This window comes from Trachypithecus francoisi, unplaced genomic scaffold, assembly GCF_009764315.1.
Source record: "Trachypithecus francoisi isolate TF-2019V2 unplaced genomic scaffold, Tfra_2.0 Lachesis_group20, whole genome shotgun sequence".
Lineage (NCBI taxonomy): Eukaryota > Metazoa > Chordata > Mammalia > Primates > Cercopithecidae > Trachypithecus > Trachypithecus francoisi.
Genome location: NW_022681466.1, coordinates 57919644 through 57940450, shown reverse-complemented (window position 1 = coordinate 57940450; position 20807 = coordinate 57919644).

Sequence of the window (20807 nt, the reverse complement as noted above, 5' to 3'; positions counted from 1 at the left end):
TTGCACATGGCTGTATTCACATGGCTGTATTGTCATTTTCCCTAAGCTAAGGGGCAACAAAAAATCCAATAAGACCTTGTTCAAACCACATTCCAACTAAGGAGGAGGAATGACTTACAAGAGTTTTAGAGGAATTTTAAGCTCTGTTTTTTTTTTGTCATTTGTTTGAGATGGAGTCTTGCTCTGTCACCCAGGTTGGAGTGCAATGGCATGATCTCAGCTTACGGGCAACCTCTGCCTCCCCAGTTCAAGCGATTCTCCTGCCTCAGCCTCCTGAGTAGCTGGGACTACAGGCATGCATCACCATGCCTGGCTAATTTTTGTATTTTAGTAGAGATGGGGTTTCACTATGTTGGCAAGGTTGGTCTCAAAAACTCATGACCTCCAATGATCCACCCGCCTCAGCCTCCCAAAGTGCTGAGATTCCAGGTGTGAGCCACAGTGCCCGGCCTTAAGTTCTTTTCATAAAGAACCACAAAACACACGCACTACCTGAAATCAGATGCAATACTTTCCATTTGAAATCTCTCTCTCTGAATGGAAACAAGAAGCATTGCCAGTTTATACTCTTGAAGAAAATGAGGATCAAAAATGGATAAGGAAAATAAAATGGGAGAACTCGGAAAGATCAAACAAGGTGCTATCAGGTGGTAGAATCAGATAAAAGGATTTCCTATAAGGTATTCTGCTGGTAACTCTATAAAAGGTGGCACTGTTACTTTGGGTAAATAAAAGTTTTTGATTTGAAAAGCCCTTTCCACTCTTTCCTTTAAAAAATGTCGGCAACCATCACAATCTGGTAACAAGAATGCTAGCATGTGAGGGCTTTGATTCACTTCAACTCTTGTCTCTCTCTCTCTCACACACACACACACACACACCCCCACACACACCAATCTTTTAACTTTGACTTCACAAATAAAAGGCCTTCTTATGGTGAGCTTAGATCAGGGTGGCCACCAGCATGAGTTCATGTCCTCTGTGAAGCATGGAATATCAAAGTCAGAGATTTCAGATTGGAAGAGTCCTTAGGGAACACTGGGTTTAGAGGTTTCAAAACTTTTTAAAGTACTGGAACACTTTTTTCAGTTAGAATCCTATATGGAAAACCAATATTTAAAAGATGAGAGCAGAAGTGAGACTGATGAGGTGGAAACAGGAGAACTGGGGACACAGAACCCATTTCTGGCACCTTCCAGCCACTGAGCAGGTATCTGAAGCACCATGTGAAATGATGGGGCTCTTTGGTGCATTTTTTCACAACTTCTGACTTAGTCTTATTCTCTTCCTTGCTTACAAATGAGGAAACAGAAGCACACTGAATAAAAATGTCTTGGCCAAGTGCCATCACCCGTATAAAAACAGATCCAAGGATGATGACACTCCCTTGATATGGATGAGTGGCTAGTGCACGCTCCCAATGCTCGGATTATGATGTATACTTAACATTTGGTTGGTGGAGCAAGTTCCTTTTTGGGGACAGGAAGTTGTTAGAAGATTATGTAAAGGGTCACGGAAGGATCTTGAAAATAATGCAAGTGGATGACATGAAGGAATACAGCTTTGGTACCCTATGCTGGGGCCCAAAAAGAGCAGGCAAGGCAGAATGCTGGTTAAAAAAATAACAACAAAAGCAAAGGCAACAAAACCAGATGTACATATGCCTGTATGTCCAATTTTACAATGAATGCTGTCCTCCTATTGACACCTCCTGGAATGTAGGAGGATTCTGTCAACTGGGATGTTCCAGGGCTGTGGTTGGTGTTGTAAGCATTTCTCATGAGACCCTGGGCTAGAAGCAAAAGCAATGTCCAGGCTTCAAGTTAACGCCACCTAAGTCCCAGATTCCTGTCCGCTTCAGCATCCTCTGTGGTAATCTCTGTGGAGATTGTGGGGTTCAGGCTCTCTTTCCCCTATGCCACCTCTCCATCTTTAGGGGTTGAAATGACCATGTTTGGCTCCCAGGTAAATGGATCATGAACTCCTCCTGGGTATGACTCTCACCTTTCATCACTGTCTCTTGTGTGTCTGGCACATTGAGCTGTATATAGAGTGACCCTCAATAAAAGTCATACCCAGAGCTTGAGAAGTGGTCTAGTTGGAATAGAGTTTCTTGGTAGAAGCTAAGCTGAATGGTAGAATGAAGATATGGTCTTTGGAGGTAGAAATGGAACTAGCTAATAATATTGACTCCACCACTAACTTTGTCAGATTTCGGGAAGATGATGTATACTACTTAGGTTTTAGTTCCTGAGCTGTCAAGTGAAGACGACCAAACTGGATCATTTCCAGGGTCTCGTCCAGCCTGAGTCCTCATATGTGGGCCTCGTTTACCTACTTACAATAGTTACGATTATATTTCCGGAGTGTTCACTCATGCAAGGTTTATCTATTCATCATGACACTCTGCAGCGTAGGGGGATTATCCCACCGTTCAGAAGAGATGAAGCGCATAAGTTTACATGCTCAGCCAAGAACAGGATTGGGATTTAAAGTCAGACTTACCTGACTCTAAATCTCCCTTCGCTATGCTCCACTGCCCCAAATTTAGGATGAGAAATGAAAGGGATGGGGGGCACTATAGTGAGGTGATCTTGTAAATCATTCCAGACCCTCTTTGTCTCCACCCACACCTTGCTCAGAAGAATTGTCTCTAACCTCCAGCCTCTGCTTCCATCACTGCTGGAGCAGAAAGCTTATCTTCTTCACATAGCACACTTTTAGGCCAGTTCTAATTATCAAAAGGTTCTTCTTAAAATTTCTTCTCTTATCTTTTCAGCTTCCAGGTCTTGGTTCTGCTCCCTGGGGCCGCTTCTTGGTGAAATATCCTCCCTGCCAATGAGCAGGTTTTGACTTTCACAGAGAGTCAGAATGTGAGATGGCTTTAACTATGCCAGGGTTTCTAGGCTATTTTTAACCAAGGGGTTTAGGCTTGAATCAGATCTTTTTTGAAACTCAGTGTTTCCATTGGTTCTGAGAGAGGCTTCCTGGCACATAAGATAGCCTAAGTTTCTCAGTTTCTGGTTCTCTGCAGAAAAAAATTGTCCATTGTGCCAAAGTGTTAAGGTTCCTAGTTGGATATATTGAGACCCGTAGTCTCCGGACCAAGTTTCCCTTTGAAAGTGGTACATGCACAGAGGGCCCATGGTGTTTTGTCATCATCATGCCTTTTCTTGCTAAGTGACACTGAGGTTTGATTTTGTGCTGGAGAAAGCAGCGAGGCATCCCACACCTTCCGGTACCACGTGTGCTCTGAGCTTGGTTTCCTGTGTTAGTTCCTGTATGTTTCCAGTGTTTTTGAGTTTGCTCTGTTAGGGGGCAGGGTGTTGGCAGCTGAGGCACACTTCAAAACAAGTGTGGAGCTGAGCAGGGAGAGAAGAAGTGGTGTGAACATCCCCAGGGACCAACACCCAGGAGGAACTGAATGATGCTTGTGTTGAACTGCAGACAGAATTCAACCACGCCATTAAAATGTTTCCTTCCCCCAAGAGGGATGCCCACTGCCTCCAGATAAAAGCTGGGAGGTACACAGTCATTTGCAAGCATCAACTGAATTTATGTTGAAATTTAAAAGTTTGGCGTATGAAATGATACGAGAAGAAAGGTGCTTTATAGTTTCCGAAACATGTGATATTTACTTCTGTGAATATGCTCAGGGTCCCGGTGGTTTGACATTTCTTTATTGTACCTCTCCCACTGCCCTTTCAGTCTATGCCCAGGCTGGCCCCAGGGGCCCTGGTGGAGCCCTTTCCCTCCCCCTCACTTCCTCTTTTGGTTTTCTGCTGTTGTCTCTCTTTTCTAAGCTGTTGAACCTCTAATGTTTTGAGACATCCCATTTTATTCCACATTCCCTGTTATTTACTCTGTAGCACCCACAGGCAAATAAATTTCTTTTGCTGATGTTGATCTCTTCTTATAGCACCATGGAGATACATTGTTATTCTGGAAGCGTTGTTCCTGAAGTTTCCAAGGCTGAAGGTGGGGAGAGACAGAGTGTCCCCTCCTGCCACCCACACTTATATTACTCCAGAATAAAGGATAGGACAGCAAGATAGAAGGGATGAAGAATAGGCCAAAATGAGGAAGTTCAGGGAAGATATGACTCCTAAGAGAAGACCTCAAAGTCCGCTTAGAAACCAGAGCTTGCACCAGACTGGGCAACACAGCAAGACTACATCTCTACAAAAAATAAAATAAAATAGTTGTGCATGGTGCTGTGTGCTTGTAGTCCTAGCTACTTGGGAGGCTGAGGTGGGAGGATTGCTTGAGCCCAAGAGTTTGAGGCTGCAGTGAGCTCTGATCATGCCACTGCACTCTAGTTTTGGTGACAAGAGAGACTCTGCATTTAAAAAAAAAAAAAAAGTAACCAGAGCTTGTGGATCAGAGACTGGATCATACAGGGACAGAGTATAATACCCAGACTGGAACCATGCCTTCCACAGCCTTCTGCTAGAGGAATTCTGAAGAACTACATTAGATCTAGCTCCATATGGGGGTTCTGGTCATGAATGAAACTAATCCTTTAACTCTTTCAACTTGACCAAGTCCATTTTTCTTGGCTCCGTTTTTGCTTTTTTAATTTTTTTGTTTCTTTGTTTGTTTGTTTGAGACAGAGTCTCACTCTGTTGCCAGGCTGGAGTGCAGTGGCACGATCTCAGCTCTCTGTAGCCTCTGCCTCCCTGGTTCAAGGGATTCTTCTGCCTTAGCTTCCTGAATAGCTGGGACTACAGGAGCGCACCACCACGCCTGGTTAATTTTTGTATTTTTAGTAAAGATGGGGTTTCGCCGTGTTGGCCAGGATGGTCTCGATCTCCTGACCTCATGATCCGCCCCCTTGGCCTCCCAAAGTGCTGGAATTACAGGCATGAGCCACCACAGCTGGCTGCCTGGGCTCCTTTTGAAAGTCCAGTAACAAGTTCTCAAAAGTCACTCTTCTCATACCTTTAGAGTCCTTGCTTTTTACTTCATATGAAAGGCAGGGGTTTGGGCACTGGATCCTTCATTTATGTCCATCTTTACCCCAGTAAATCTCCATTTCTTACAACTGCCTTCTCTTTTTGCAGGGATCACAGAAATTGCTCACATTTTCTAAACCCAGCCTTTCCATCTGAGCCCTTAGGACAAACCCATTTTCAACCTCAAGTTGCTCATCTTCTCTCTTTCTATCAGGTTTCTCCTTTCTTCTTCCCGTGTTGCTTCAATAAGTGAACATCCTTCCACCTTAGTAGGGGGAGCAGGGCAAGAGGAGTTCTGATCTGTATACTGTTGTCTTGACTATATTACATTCTGTCTTTTCCTTCAAACTTCCTGTCTTTAACTTGCTGCAATTTGCACCTACCGCATTAGAGAAGTCCCCTTGCCACTTTCTTTTAAGTAGTTTAGGCCCCACTTATATTTGGTCAGTAATGTTTTAATTAGTAATTATAAAAATCATCCATAATCCCACCACTGGAGATGGTAGTGCTGAGCACAGGAGACAGCAGATAAACATTTTTTCACTTTCAGGCTTTTTCTACCTGTTTATATTTAATGTTTATACGGTTCCTACAATTTTGTGTTCTTTCTCTTAATGTTATTTTGAAATCTCTTGGATGTCAAAAAGATCTCATTATTACAATATCTTCTGGCCTTTCTCTTACTCTCTAGAACTTCTAAGAGATACAATATATGCAATATCTTTAGTATATATTACATCACATACTATATATTATGTTATATAAAATATATATTTAGCATATACAACATATATGTATATATTTATGTTATATGTATATAGCATATATCATACATATGTTACAATATTATATGTACAATACATGTAATATATTATGTATATGTATACAGTATATATTATATGATAGATAATAACATATGGGTATATATTTATATGTTATATATGAAGATGTGTATATGTCATATAATATATGCAATCTGTATATATGTAAGTGTATACTGTATATTTTACCTAATATATACATATTATTATATATAACTATAATATATGTCATATTATATATTATATTATGTATTATATATATTATATATTTATGATTTATAGTATATATTTATACATTCATATTATATATAACATATGTTATGATATACTATTATATGTAACATGTATGTGATATGTTACACATGTATATATGTGTTATATATGTAACATATAACATATATACATATGTAACATAATATATTATATCATATATATGTTACATATAATATTATATAATATACACTATACACATTTATATCATATACATATTACCTGTATTATATAACATATAACACATAACATTACACATAATACATATATTATATAGTATATAACATATATTAGATACATTATATAACATGTAATATTATATATATTTTGTGATTCCCTACAAGAAGGCTACAGTGAACTCTGATGGTGCCACTTCACTCCAGCCTGGATGACCAAGAGAGAACCTGTATCTAAAAAAAAAAAAAAATGTAACCAGAGCTCGTGGATCAGAGACTGGATCATAGAGGGACAGAGTATAGTACTTTCTGGTTCTGCTCCAGGCTGGGACCATGCCTTTCCCAGGCTTCTGCTAGAGGAATTTGGAAGAACTATATTAGATCCACTAGAACCTCTGAGGCAAGGGCATTGCATAAGCAGAAAGAGAGTGACATCTCAGTTTGTTGTTTAAAGTAACTGTGGCTAAGTGAAGTGTGTTTGACACAAACGTGGTGCTCTTTGAATGCCTGATGAATGAACGAGCACATGAGTGAAGGAATACATGTATAGTATTATGTATATCACATATAACATATATAACATATTATGTGTATATATATATACATGCTAAATATAAAAGATGTTCTTTTTTAAACTGTGGGATTTTCTTTTTCTTGTGTCATTCTGCAGATGAACAGAAATAAAAATTATTTAAAAAAGAAATCCACAAGTATAAATGTAGTCTGATGATCTATTTTAGATTTTTAAAGTTACTAAGATGATTTTCCTGACTCTTAGTCTTTGGCAGCTGTGGTAAGCTCTTAGGATGTCTCTGGCAAGATGTTCCACTCAGTGTCCCCTGCAAGGTGGATGCCATTTGACTTTGGACAAGTCCTTTACTCTTTTAATCCAGTGATGTTGACTGTGGGTAGGGAATGCTGATATGGTAATATTGATCCTGGTGTAGTGAGGGCTGGGTGAATAGCCCTAAGGGAGAAAATAAGTAGACCAGGCGTGGTGGCTCATGCCTGTAATCCCAGTACTTTGGGAGGCCAAGGCAGGTAGATCACGAGGTCAGGAGTTCGAGACCAGCCCGGCCAACATAGTGAGACCCTGTCTCTATTAAAAATACAAAAAAATTAGCCGGGCATGATGGCGCACCTGTAGACCCAGCTTCTTGGGAGGCTGAGGCAGCAGAATTGCTTGAACCCAGGAGGCAGAGATTGCAGTGAGCTGAGATCGCGCCATTGCACTCCACCCTGGGTGACAAAGAGAGACTCTGTCTCAAAAAAAAAAAAAAGAAAAAAAAAGAAGTAAGCATAGGAAGGATCCAACAAAAGCAGCCCTTAGTAATTTCTCAGCACAACATGTAGTCAAGCTTGGGGAAAGGTATTCTTTGCCCTGTGCTGAAGCCAGAATTGCTTCCTTTACAGATTTATGTAAACTCGGTTATTGAAATATGTATTAGAAAATAAACTCATTTCTTTATAGGTTATTATTATTAATACACATTTACTGAAAGCCATGTATTTGGAGAATATTGTGCTTCAGGAAACACACAAAAACCTAAATTATACCATATATGCTAAGCAGCAGATAAGTATTATAAACAATCCTAGAACCCTAAACTGGGTGTCAGGAGACTTGAGTTTTAGCTCTGGCTCTGGAAATAACAGGGTGATCTTAACCTTATCTGCTAAGGGATGAGTTTACAGATTGATTTCTAGATTTTTTTCCTGTTTAAGCTGTTGTCATTATTAACTATTATTTACTGACTATTGGTTATGTGCCAGGAATCATGCTGGGTGCTTTGAATGAATTGTTTGTTTGATAATGTTAACACTATGAAGAACTTTTTTTTTTTTTCTTTTTTTGAGACGGAGTCTTGCTCTGTCGCCCAGGCTGGAGTGCAGTGGCACGTTCTCAGCTCACTGCAAACTCTGCCTCCTGGGTTCACGCCATTCTCCTGCCTCAGCCTCCCAAGTAGCTGGGACTACAGGCGCCCGCCAGCACGCCTGGCTAATTTTTTGTATTTTTAGTAGAGACAGGGTTTCACCACGTTAGCCAGGATGGTCTTGATCTCCTGACCTCGTGATCCGCCTGCCTCGGCCTCCCAAAGTGCTGGGATAACAGGCGTGAGCCACCGTGCCCGGCCCCAGAAGAACTTTTTAAAAATCAACTTTATTGAGGTATAGCTGACAAATAGAAATTGTACATATGTAAGGTATACAACTCTATATTTTGATATATGTATACATTATGAAATGATTACCACGGTCAAGCTAGTTAACAGGTTCATCACATCACAGTTACCATTTTTTAATTGTGATGAGAACACTTAAGATCTATTATTTTCACAAATCTCATTTATATAATATGATATTGTTAACTGTAGTCACTCTGCGGTACTTTAGATCTACAGAACATATTCGTCCTGCGTAATTGAGACTTCGTCGTACCCTTTGACCAACCCCTTCCCCACACCTCTTTGCTTCTATGAGTTTGACTCTTCTAGATTCCACATATGAGTGAGATCATGTCATATCTGTCATTCTGTGTCTGGCTTATTTCACTTAACGTAATGTCCTCCAGGTTCATCCATGTTGTCAAAACCAGTACTCTTACTATCCCTACCCGAGAGATGAGGGAATTCAGGTTTAGAAAAGTTATGTAACTTGCTTGGTGCCCCATAGCTAATGAATATTGGTTCCAGGGCTGAAATTTGGGTCTCCCTACCTGCAGATCTCAAGAGGCAGACCCTGTATTGCTGTCATTGGAATGGCAAGAAGAAAGAAGTCCAGCTGAAGGCCGAGGCTGTGTGGGGAGGCAAGCTTGATGGAGGAGGTGCAGGTAGAAGATGCATCCTGAAGGAGGGTAGGACTTAGATTTGCAAATAGGAGGAGAACCTCTGAGGCAAGGGCATTGCATAAGCAGAAAGAGAGTGACATCTTGGTTTGTTGCTTAAATAGCAACTCTATGGCTAAGTGAAATGTATTTGACACAAATGTGGTGTTCCTTGAATGTCTGATGAATAAATGAGCACATGAGTGAAGGAAGTGGTAGGTGAAAAGGCAAGTATGGGCCATAACACATTAACCTTGGACCTAGGCAGATGCAGCCAACACATCCTCACTACTGGATTAGACAAGTGCATCAGTGGAGAAGTGAAACTGCCCTTTCACATCCAGCATGTACTAAGACTTTGCTCCAGTCATGCAGTTGATAACCACTTGTCCATCTCAGGTAATGCACCAGTTCCAGTGGTGTTTGAATCTGTATTCTCTGCTACCATGAAGGCAGCTGTCAGCCTCCAGTATCAAATCCTCCTTCATGGCAACTAAAATGAATGAGGTGTGGGCAGCGGGCACAATTCAGCTATGGGACAGCCCCTGCCTTCTTTCCAAGTAGCCAGTTGGAATCAATCAAAATGATAAGTCAAGCCAATGTGGGTGGCCAGTAGATTGTTCCTTGGGTACAGGTGTTTGTCAGTCTTTGGCATGTGATTCTGGGGTGCAGATAGGGAGCTGCAAAAGAGCTTTTGCAGTGAGCTGAATCTAAGTCAGCACTCCTGAGGATCACGGGCCTCGGAGAGTCCAGGGCAAGCTCCTTCCTTCCCAAGGATGTGAGTGAAATTTGTCTCACTGCCAAGCCTCTTCAGCACTGTCGTTTCTCTCAGGATCCTTTGTTACACTCAGGTAATGCTAGCCGGGTGGTTTGCGCCAGGTGGGTTCCACGGGAGGAGAACATAAATAAGACATGTTGACCATCCAGGTAAGTGAGTGGACAGGTGCCCATTGTGTGAAACTTGCAACGCCAGTGAAATTGGTGTAGAGCTCCTGTTCGCCCTCTGTTCCATCAAGATGAGCCATGGCTGAGGCACAGAGAGCTGTGGCACCATTGTGACAGCCATCAGCACCTGGCGGGGGAGCCCTAGTTGGTCCTTCTGCAGAATCTTCATTTAGGTTTACCCATCAGTGAGGAGCAGAGAGGGAGTGCGAGGGGAGTATTTGAGAGGAACTTGACGTTCAAATGGAGACCTGTTATTTTTAGTGCTGGATGTTGAAAAAAGTCTGATCCTTGACAGGGCAGACTTTTTATATCTTTCATGTTTTTTTCTCTAACCATAGAAATCTAATAATACAGGCTGGGCTCAGTGGCTCATGCCTGTAATCCCAGCGCTTCGGGAGGCCAAGGTGGTCGGATCACCTAAGGTCAGGAGTTGGAGACCAGCCTGACCAACATGGAGAAACCCCGTCTTTATTAAAAATACAAAATTAGCCATGTGTGGTGGTGCATGCCTGTAATCCCAGCTACTCAGGAGGCTGAGGCAGGAGAATCGCTTGAACCTGGGGAGGCGGAGGTTGTAGTGAGCTGAGAACACGCCATTGCACTCTAGCCTAGGCAAGAAAAGCAAAACTCTGTCTCAAACAAAAAGTAAAAAAGAATCTAATAATACATATTCATGACAGAAAATTAGGAAATATGTAGATAGATAAATAAATAAATAAATAAAAGGTATCTACTACAATCCCAGGACCGAGACATAATAATGGTTAACATTTTAAGAGTATTTTCTAATAGTCATCTATAAGCATATACACATAGGCAGACATGCTTACACACATGTATACATTTATTGCACTTCTTACCAAATGGGAATGGTGCTGTGTATGTTTTTATACTGCTTTTTCCATTTATTATTATCCTATGAACATTTTTGCATGCCATGAAACATTCCTCAGGATCAATAATTTTAAATGACTATAATATATGGTATAAACACACCACAATTTGTTTAACCATTTCCATATTGCTGAATGCTTGGGATGCCTCCAGTTTTTCTTCATTGTAAGTAATGAGGCAATGATATCCTTGTACAGTACATTCATCTTCACGCACATATTTGGTTTCCGGAAATATTATTAGTTTCAAGAATCCTGCATAGTGGGAAGTATTTTCATCACAGCTTAAACATAGTTTGGGTTCTGGTTTTAATTATGGGCCCCATAGATATGGAGATTAGTGTGACACTTTATGAGTGAAACTATAAACCTTTGCAATTTGGGGGAAAATGCTAGATTCGGGTGAAGTGGTTCTTGAGGTGAATATTCAGGCTGACCTATGGTTATATTTTCTTTTTTTGGAAGAAAAAGGAAGATGGAGTTCCACTTCCTTCTGTCTTTTGGCTTTGGTCTGCCTCACAGGAATTCAGCAGGAGACTGAGAGGAAAGAGATTGTTTAGCAGTCAGCAGAAATGCCTTTTCTGTGTTTTCTACTTTCCCTTTTGCTAGCATCACCTCCAACACAATTCCACACTTCCAGAGCTTCAGCTTTCGCTTGGTGATTTGGTGCTCATGTAAAAAAGTCTCTCATCATTAAGTTTTGATGAGACTGGCTTATTCATGAAAGAAAATAAGCAGGCTTGCTTTCCCCCTGCAAGCGAGTGTGGGGCCAATTAGGCCTCTGATTTATTCTGCTGAAAGAAAAATCTCCCAGGTCAGAAGATGGGAAAGAAGTGCCGAAATGCTTCATGTTCACCAGGTAAAATCTCAGTAATTCAAACTTGGTATCAGAATGACCTCCCTGAGGTCAGGGCATTTCAACCAGAGCAGGCTCAGCCCAGACTTCTATGAACGCTTTTCTGTTTGAAGACTCAGTTTTCTTGTTCAGCTTTGTGGGATTTTGTTTTAATAATAATAATTCTTTGGTAATTTCCTCATATCAGTTTTCTGTTCTCTTTCTTCTGGGTGCTGTACCTCTGAAATTCATCTTCTTTGACTCTTTTCCTTTTTTCTCTTTTCTTTTCTTGCTTTCTTCTCTTTTTCTCTATATATTTTGAGGCTTCTTCAAATACGTGCAAATACCCCCATCAAATTTTAAAACATTCACTTTCATATTTGCGCTTTGCAGAAGCTCTTTCTTTTTCTCTGATTCCTTCATTCTTATAGTATTCTTTTTTTTTTTTTTTTTGAGATGGAGTTGCACTCTTGTTGCCCAGGCTGGAGTGCCATGGCACGATCTTGGCTCACTGCAACCTTCGCCTCCCAGGTTCAAGCGATTCTCCTGCCTCGGCCTCCCAAGTAGCTGAGATTACAGGCATGTGCCACCACGCTTGGCTAATTCTGTATTTTTAGTAGAGATGTAGTTTCTCCATGTTAGTCAGGCTGGTCTCGAACTCCCGACCTCAGGTGATCCGCGCATCTTGGCCTCCCAAAGTACTGGGATTACAGGCATGAGCCATTGCGCCTGGCATAGTATTCTATTTTTGTTTGAAGAATGCAATCAGGCTTCAATTTCTCTAAGTGTATTCATTATAGGATTTTGTTTCATTTTTAAGCTTTCTTCTATTTTAAAAAATTGTCTTTATTTCCTTCTGAGTCAGTTTTCTGTTGCTGTGTCTCTTATTCACTATCATACTGTGTGTTCCCCAATTGCCTGGTAGATCTTTGTGTCGGATCCTACATAAGAACTGGGGACTAAGGGGGCTGCCTGAGAGTTTTGTGAGCATGATGAGCCTACCATATGATCAGGCTACAACTTAGTATAAGTGGGTGAGAATCCAGGGTTTTGCAGATGTTAGAAAAAGTTATACTCTGGATGGCCAATATTTACTTTAACTGTTCTTATCTTCCCCAGGGACTAGCTTAATTTTTAGAGAAAAATCTTGACATTTGTAGCTTGGAAGAAAATGCTTGAGTGTTTGTTATTTTTCAAGGACACGGATAAAGTGGTGTGTAGGCCTTTAATTAATATGGTTATCCAGGCCCATCCTCACTTCTTCTCTCTTTTGTGTCTTCCAGAGCCTTCTGATTCTACCACCCACCCTGGCTAGCTTCTTAGCTGCAGCCTCCTCTGTTTGCATTGTGGGTGTGGGATCATCTGCTCTGTTTCATCTGTCAGTATACCTCCATCTGCTTTTAATCTAATTTTAATTTTTTATGATGATGAAATAATTTAAATAGACAAAAATTATTAGGACACACGGGTACCCACCACCCAGATTTAACACATGTTAACATTTTTGCCATATGTACTTCAGGTTCCATTTACTTTCCATTGTTTAGAAATGGGTTCAGCTCTTTCCCCTACTGATGTTCCTTATCCTGATTCCTTCTCCATTATGTGCTTGTGACTCAAAAAGAAACAATGCATTACTACCAGGTTTTAAGAGAGATGAGAAGCAGAGATATGTACTTTGTTTGCCATCTGAAACTGGCGGCCTTGCCAGATTTTTACTGTACTAATTTAAAAGACTTTGATCTAGTCTGGCATTTGCCAGTTTACTTTCAATAGGAACTTGGCGGAATAGAAAGTAATCAGATTTCACTGCCAATACTGAAGTTTTGTTTTTCCTTTAAGCCGTTCAACCAATTATGTTAAGTTCCTACTATGTGCTCAGCATTTAAATGAAATCTTTGGGGGAAATACAAAAGAAGCCAAAAATATGGTTTTTGCCAAAGAGGTAGGAAGACAAAATTAATGGGCATGCTGAACTTTGAAGGTTAGACATGTAACTTCTAGTTGTGTGATGCTTTAAACTTTATAAGTTGCCTTGCCAAGGCTCCTCATTTGATCTCAAAACAACTAAGTGAGTGAGGCATGGATCATGTTATGAGTCTATTTTAGAGAGAAAAGAAATTAGTGTTGAACATAGGCAGAGGCAAGGTTGTATGATGAGGCAGTCCTTGGTCTGGAATTTGATAGGTATGCAGTGTCCAGATGATGGAGAATTGGAGGGTGTTCCCAACTCCTATCTTTTTCACTGCTTCACATTGAATATCCTTTCTTAGCATGAAAAAGAAAAGAGGCAGGGCAGGTGGCTCATGTCTGTAATTCCAGCACTTTGGAAGGCTGAGGAGGGCAGATCATTTGAGCCCAGGAGTTTGAGACCAGCCTTGGCAACACAGTGAGACCTCACCGCTATAAAAGTTACAAAACTTAGCTGGGAATGGTGGCACAGGCCTATAGTCCCAGCGACTTGGGACATTGAGGTGCAAGGATCACTTGAGCCCAGGTTCACATAACTGCACTCCAGCTGGGGCAACAGAGAAAAACCCTGTCTCAAAAAACAGATAGAGGGAGAAAGAGAGAGAGAGAGAAAAGAAAGAAAGAAAGAAAGAAGAAAGAAAGAAGAAAGAAAGAAAGAAAGAAAGAAAGAAAGAAAGAAAGAGGGGGGAGGGAGGGAGGGAGGGAGGGAGGAAGGAAGGAAGAAAGAAAAGAAAGAGAAAGAAAAGAGAGACAGAGAAAGAAAAGAGAAAGAAAGAGAAAGAGAAAAGAAAGAAAGAAAAGAAAGAAAGAAAAGAGATGACTAAAAGAGGTTTCTTTTTTTTTTTTTTTTGAGGCGGAGTGTTGCTCCATTGCCCAGGCTGGAGTGCAGTGGCGTGATCTTGGCTCACTGCAAGCTCTGCCTCCCAGGTTCATGCCATTCTCCTGCCTCAGCCTCCCAAATAGCTGGGACTACAGGCGCCTGCTACCATGCCCAGCTAATTTTTTGTATTTTTAGTAGAGATGGGGTTTCACCATGTTAGCCAGGATGGTCTCAATCTCTTGACCTCGTGATCTGCCCATCTCGGCCTCCCAAAGTGCTGGAATTACAGGCATGAGCCACCGTATCCGGCCTAAGAGGTTTCAAGAGAAATTAGACTCTATAAGGTTAAAATGGAAAATTATTAGAACTAAAATCATCGATTCTTTCTTTCCCAATTAAGCAATATTTTACTTAAAAAGTAATCAAAGGCTATATTTTTACTACAGGGGCTCTTGCATCTCACATGCAACAGCTAATCACATGGAAAGCTGACTGGGATTTCAATGTGGACTAAACATGTAGCATAGAATAGATATAGAACAGAATGCTAGAATTTAGGGATTTTGTGGACTCTTTTTTACTAAAGTATTCTTAGTTAATGAAACAGGGCCTTTTTTTTTTTACTAATTATAAAGAAATAAAAAAAACAGTACATTGTCATTGTAAAATATTTAGACAACAGGAAACACAGTAAAAAATGCAAGTAAAAATCATCTCTCATCAAGGGCTATTACTTCCAGCAATGATGGATGAAGTCATTTGGATCAATTCTCTGTCTGTGAACATTTACAAAAGAAAGGCAAGTACGAAAAAAAAAAAAATCCTTATGAAGCCATTGCAGAATTAACAAGACAGTGAAGAATTAATTACCAGGCCAAAGTCTATGGGGAAGACAAATTCAGAAGTGAGATCGCCAGGAAGGGCTGTTTTCTCCTGGAAGCACTGCTGAGCCTATGCGTTGCTAGAAGATGAGAGGTAAGTCAGACTTTGGACAGCTTTGCCAAGCTAGAGTAACAAGAAGTGGAGTCCAGAGCTTGCTAACAGTAGAAACACTGATGAATCACCTGGAGTTGGGTTGGGACCTTCAATGATGGCCCTTCAGGAGTAAAGATGAACCAGAAATAATCTAGCTCTCAGTCTCACATCATCTTAGTGACTCAATCATGCCAGAAAAGATAAGAAAACCATGATTAAGAAGGATAACCTAATTGACGTTTATGAGAAATTGCATCTAACAACCAGTGATTGCACATTCATTCTTTTTTTTTTTCTTTTTTTAAAATTATACTTTAAGTTCTGGGGTACATGTGCGCAACGTGCAGGTTTGTTACATATGTATACATGTGCCATGTTGGTGTGCTGCACCCACTAACTTGTCATTTACATTAGGTATATTTCCTAATGCTATCCCTTACCTCTCTCCCCACCCCACGACAGGCCCCAGTGTGTGATGTTCCCCTTCCTGTGTCCAAGTGTTCTCGTTGTTCAGTTCCCACCTATGAGTGAGAACATGTGGTGTTTGGTTTTCTGTCCTTGTGATAGTTTGCTCAGAATGATGGTTTCCAGCTTCATCCATGTCCCTACAAAGGACATGAACTCATCCTTTTTTATGGCTGCATAGGATTCCATGGTGATTGCACATTCATTTTAAGATCACATGGCACATTTACAAACTAAAAAGAAAATTTAAAAATAAAACCACGTTTAAAATGTATCACTGACATCTTTTTACATCAGTTACAGAGTTTATGGTGCATTTGTCTTTTATTTAATTTTTGTTATTCCTTTTACTGTGACCCCTTTTTGGTGAATATGGTGTATTTTTAAATATAAAGGTCCACTAAGCAGTCAGGAGTGTCATAAAATAGGTCTTAAAGCTGCTCAGTCTTTTGCTGTTTAAAAACATGTTTTTAATTTGCATGGCACGGTATGAGGGTGTCTCATGTCAATGCATTTGGTCACCTGCTGTGATTTTCTTTCTTTTTTTTTTTTTTTTTGAGGCGGAGTCTTGCTCTGTCCCCCAGGCTGGAGGGCAGTGGAGCGATCCCAGCTCACTGCAAGCTCCGCCTCCCAGGTTTGCGCCATTCTCCTGCCTCAGCCTCGGGAGTAGCTGGGAGTACAGGCGCCCACCACCACGCCCGGCTAATTTTGTTTGTTTGTTTGTTTGTTTGTTTGTTTTTTTGAGACGGAGTCTTGCTCTGTCGCCCAGGCTGGAGTGCAGTGGCCGGATCTCAGCTCACTGCAAGCTCCGCCTCCCGGGTTCACGCCGTTCTCCTGCCTCAGCCTCCTGAGTAGCTGGGACTACAGGCGCCCGCCACCTCGCCCGGCTAGTTTTGTTGTATTTTTTTAGTAGAGACGGGGTTTCACTGTGTTAGCCAGGATGGTCTCGATCTCCTGACCTCGTGATCCGCCCGTCTCGGCCTCCCAAAGTGCTGGGATTACAGGCTTGAGCCACCGCCCCCGGCCCCGATTTTTTGTATTTTTTTAAGTAGAGACGGGGTTTCACCATGTTAGCCAGGATGGTCTCCATCTCCTGACCTGGTGATTTGCCTGCCTCGGCCTCCCAAAGTGCTGGCGTTAGTCACCGTGCCCGGTTGGTGATTTCTTCTTCATTTATGCCATCTTGGCTTATCATAAACTAGTAAAATGAGTACTTTATCTGCAGAATTCTCTCCTGATTCCGTCTAGGAAACTCAGTCCTAGCCAGACCTCAACTGAGGTTAAAGGGTGGGGACAGTCAGGGACTTAGGTTAAGGATATTCCCCCTCCCAGTTCCAGAACTGTAGAGGCAAGTAGTAGAAACAGAGAGGAGTACAGTCATGATTTGTTGAATTAAATGGAATTTATTTAAAATAAATTTCTTTATTGGAATCATAGATGCACATGATTAAAAAATTAAAATGTTTGAAGGGTTTATAAATAAAAAAACTATGTTTTATCTTTTCTACTGCTAAATTCTTTTTCTCAGAGGCAATGACTTTGAACTGTTTAAACTATTTCTACTGGTAGCTGTAAATAATATGCCTATGCTGCAATATACAGATTTTTTTCAGTTGTAGACATTATATTTTGACTTTGTACTGTGATAGGTGAGGATTTATCGCATTCTTAATTTCATTCCCACCCTTACCTTCTTCTCTTCTTTTCTTCAATTTCAGCATTAGCTCCTTTTTGGCCTCTATTCTTTACACTTATGCAATATTACGTATTTGTTTACTGTTCCATCAATTATAGATAGTATCCCTCAACTCTCCTTTCCCTCTCTGCCTCCCAGCTTCTGCCACCTTTATTGAAAAGCTTTACTGCCAGGTGCGGTGGCTCACGCCTGTAATCCCAGCATTTTGGGAGGCTGAGGGGGGAGGATCACGAGGTCAGGAGTTCAAGACCAACCTGGCCAACATGGTGAAACCCCGTCTCTACTAAAAATACAACAAAAATTAGTCAGGCATGGGGACGCACACCTGTAATCCCAGTTACTCGGGAGGCTGAGGCAGGAGAATTGCTTGAACCTGGAAGGTGTAGGTTGCAGTGAGCCAAGATAGTGCTACTGTACTCCAGCCTGGGCAACAGAGTGAGACTCCATCTCAGAAAAAAAAAAGAAGAAAAAAAAAAGCTTTACACAATTAGAGCTGATTTCACTTACATTCTATGCTAGAAACACAACTGAGTTGTTTGTATTTTATCTATAGAAAAAGAAGAAAGTTGAAAAACAATGTTTACATTATTGTAACTATGTAAACATTTTTCACTCTGAAACCAGGTACTATAGTAACACTTACTTTTTGTATTACTTTTTGTTTTTCCTGGGTTTCAAATGGCATCTTACTTTTCTTTGTACCACTTGCCTTTCTTATATCTCTTTTTCTGCCCTCTTCACCCAATCACACATTGCATGGATTTTTTTCCCCCTCAGATCTTTCTCCAGGGGGTTCTGTTCTTGTTCATCATCTGAACTGCTTGTTTCCTAGGTGGTCTGGAACTTCCTATCACTGCTTTCTTGGATTGATTCCACTGGTTTCCACTTCTCATTCTCCCTTTTTTGGCATTTTCTCTCCTTTTCCTGTAGAATAACCTCAAGTAAAATTCCTGAAGACATGGTTTGTGGGACATAAGCTTTCTGAGTCCTCTATGTTGGAACGTGATTACATTTACTGTTTACATTTGCTCACTGATTTGGCTTAGTTGAAAATCATGTTTCTTTAAAAAGCTTGAAGATATCTCCTAATTGTTTTCTAACTTAATTACGTAATCTCATAATTATTTTCTGACCTCTATTGGTGTTCATCAAACTGATGAACAGTTTGATTTTAGTTTGTTTCTAATTCTTGGTGGGGAAAGTGTTTTATTTCCTTTCAGGGAATTTGAATTTTTACCCTTAGTCTTTTAAAATAATGAAGTGGGAAGTGTGGCTTTGATAAAAATGTAGGGCCCTTTCCAACCTTGATTATTGTGACATTCAGCTCTGAGAAACATACTTACATTACTTCTTTGATAACCTCAGTCCCCTGCTCTTTAAAAAAAAAACTTAAAAAAAAAATCTTATTGGCCGGGAGTGGTGGCTCACGCCTGTAATCCCAGCACTTTGGGAGGTCAAGGCGGGTGGATCACAGGGTGAGGAGGTTGAGACCATCCTGGCTAACACAGTGAAACCTCGTCTCTACTAAAAATACAAAAAACATTAGCCAGGCTTTGTGGCGGGCACCTGTAGTCCCAGCTACTCAGGAGGCTGAGGCAGGAGAATGGCGTGAACCTGGGAAGCGGAGCTTGCGGTGAGCCAAGATTGCGCCACTGCACTCCAGCCTGGGCAACAGAGCAAGACACTGTCTCAGGAAAAAAAAAAAAAAAAAAAAAATATTATATATATATATACACACACACACATATAGTTAACCAGATACTGGCCTTCAGGGATGGCTCCCTAAGGTCTAATCTTTTCTCTAATATTTTTTATTCTTAGTTTTTCAATCTTTCTTTTTTTAATTCATTTGACTTTGTTAGCAAATTTTCTTTAGGGGTTTTAACTTTGGTTCTTCTTTTTAAAATCTATTGTTATGGAAATTTTTCATAACATTATATATCCATATAAATGAAAGAGTTATGGCTTACTAAGAAAGCTAGACATATCTTCTTCATCATTTCCCTTATTACTTCTCTGCCAGGATCATTACTTCAGTTTTCTGTTTTTAAGTAGTTTGCTTACATTCCTTCTCTTTCTACTCTTCATTTTTGTCTTTCTTTCTCCTGCTTCTCCTCTATGTCCTCCTTTTTTTAAAGAGTTTTAAGCAGTTGACTTTTTACTGTAGAAGATAAGGTTCTTAGCTCTCTGTCTTCCCTTTACCTCCCACAACTATCACACCCTTTCCAGCCCCATCTCCCCTGTATTATTTATCTATTGCCACAAAATTCTACATAACAACCAACCACAAAACATCGGTGGCATAAAACAAAAATCATGTATTTCTCTCTCAATTGCAGGGTTTAGATGATTTATGTCCAGCAGCTCTACTGGCCTAGACTAAGCTTTCTCATGTATCTGGAAGTTGACTGGCATTGGCTACTCTAGACTAGATGCAGCTGGTGTGACTTGGCAACAGGGGCAATTTGGTTCTGCTTCTTCGGTCATTGATCTCATACCAAGTTACCCATGATATGTTCCCATGGAAATGAAAGAGGCACAAGAAGGAAAGTCTATTTGAAGCCTCTGCTAACATCTCATTGGCCAAAGCAAGGGACATGATTGATCCCAAGATCAAGAGGCAGGTTATGTCATCCTACCCATGATGGGGTTACATGGCAACTGTGAAGTTACAGGGCAAAAGGCATGGGTAAAGAAAGAGGTGAAGAACTGGAACCATCATTGCAGCTCTCCCTCTCTGTACCTATATACGAGAACCGTATATCCTAGTTTTGATTGAATCAGTATTTTCTTTTTCTCTACATTTTGTTTTATTTTTCTGGAGTATTTCTTTAAAACTTTTTAATGACTTAGTTCAATTTCTAACTTTTAAAATATTCCAACTCTACTTCTAAGATGTTGGACGTTGCATCAAAAATTCTAGCAATTTCATCTTCCTGAACAAATCTCTCCAGGATGTTTCAGTTCTGCTCCAGTCTGGACTGGTTGCCTTTCACACTGACACGTGGCTGTCATCATTGAGGTCCATATCTGTAAGAGTTCTCCATTATACTGAAGAGTTCTACCTTCTCTTTTCTGACTTTAATCCTCTGCTTTCTGTAGCCATGTCTTCCTCTTTCTCAAGTTTAGCCCCTCATTTTAGTGATGCATATTCACCAAAA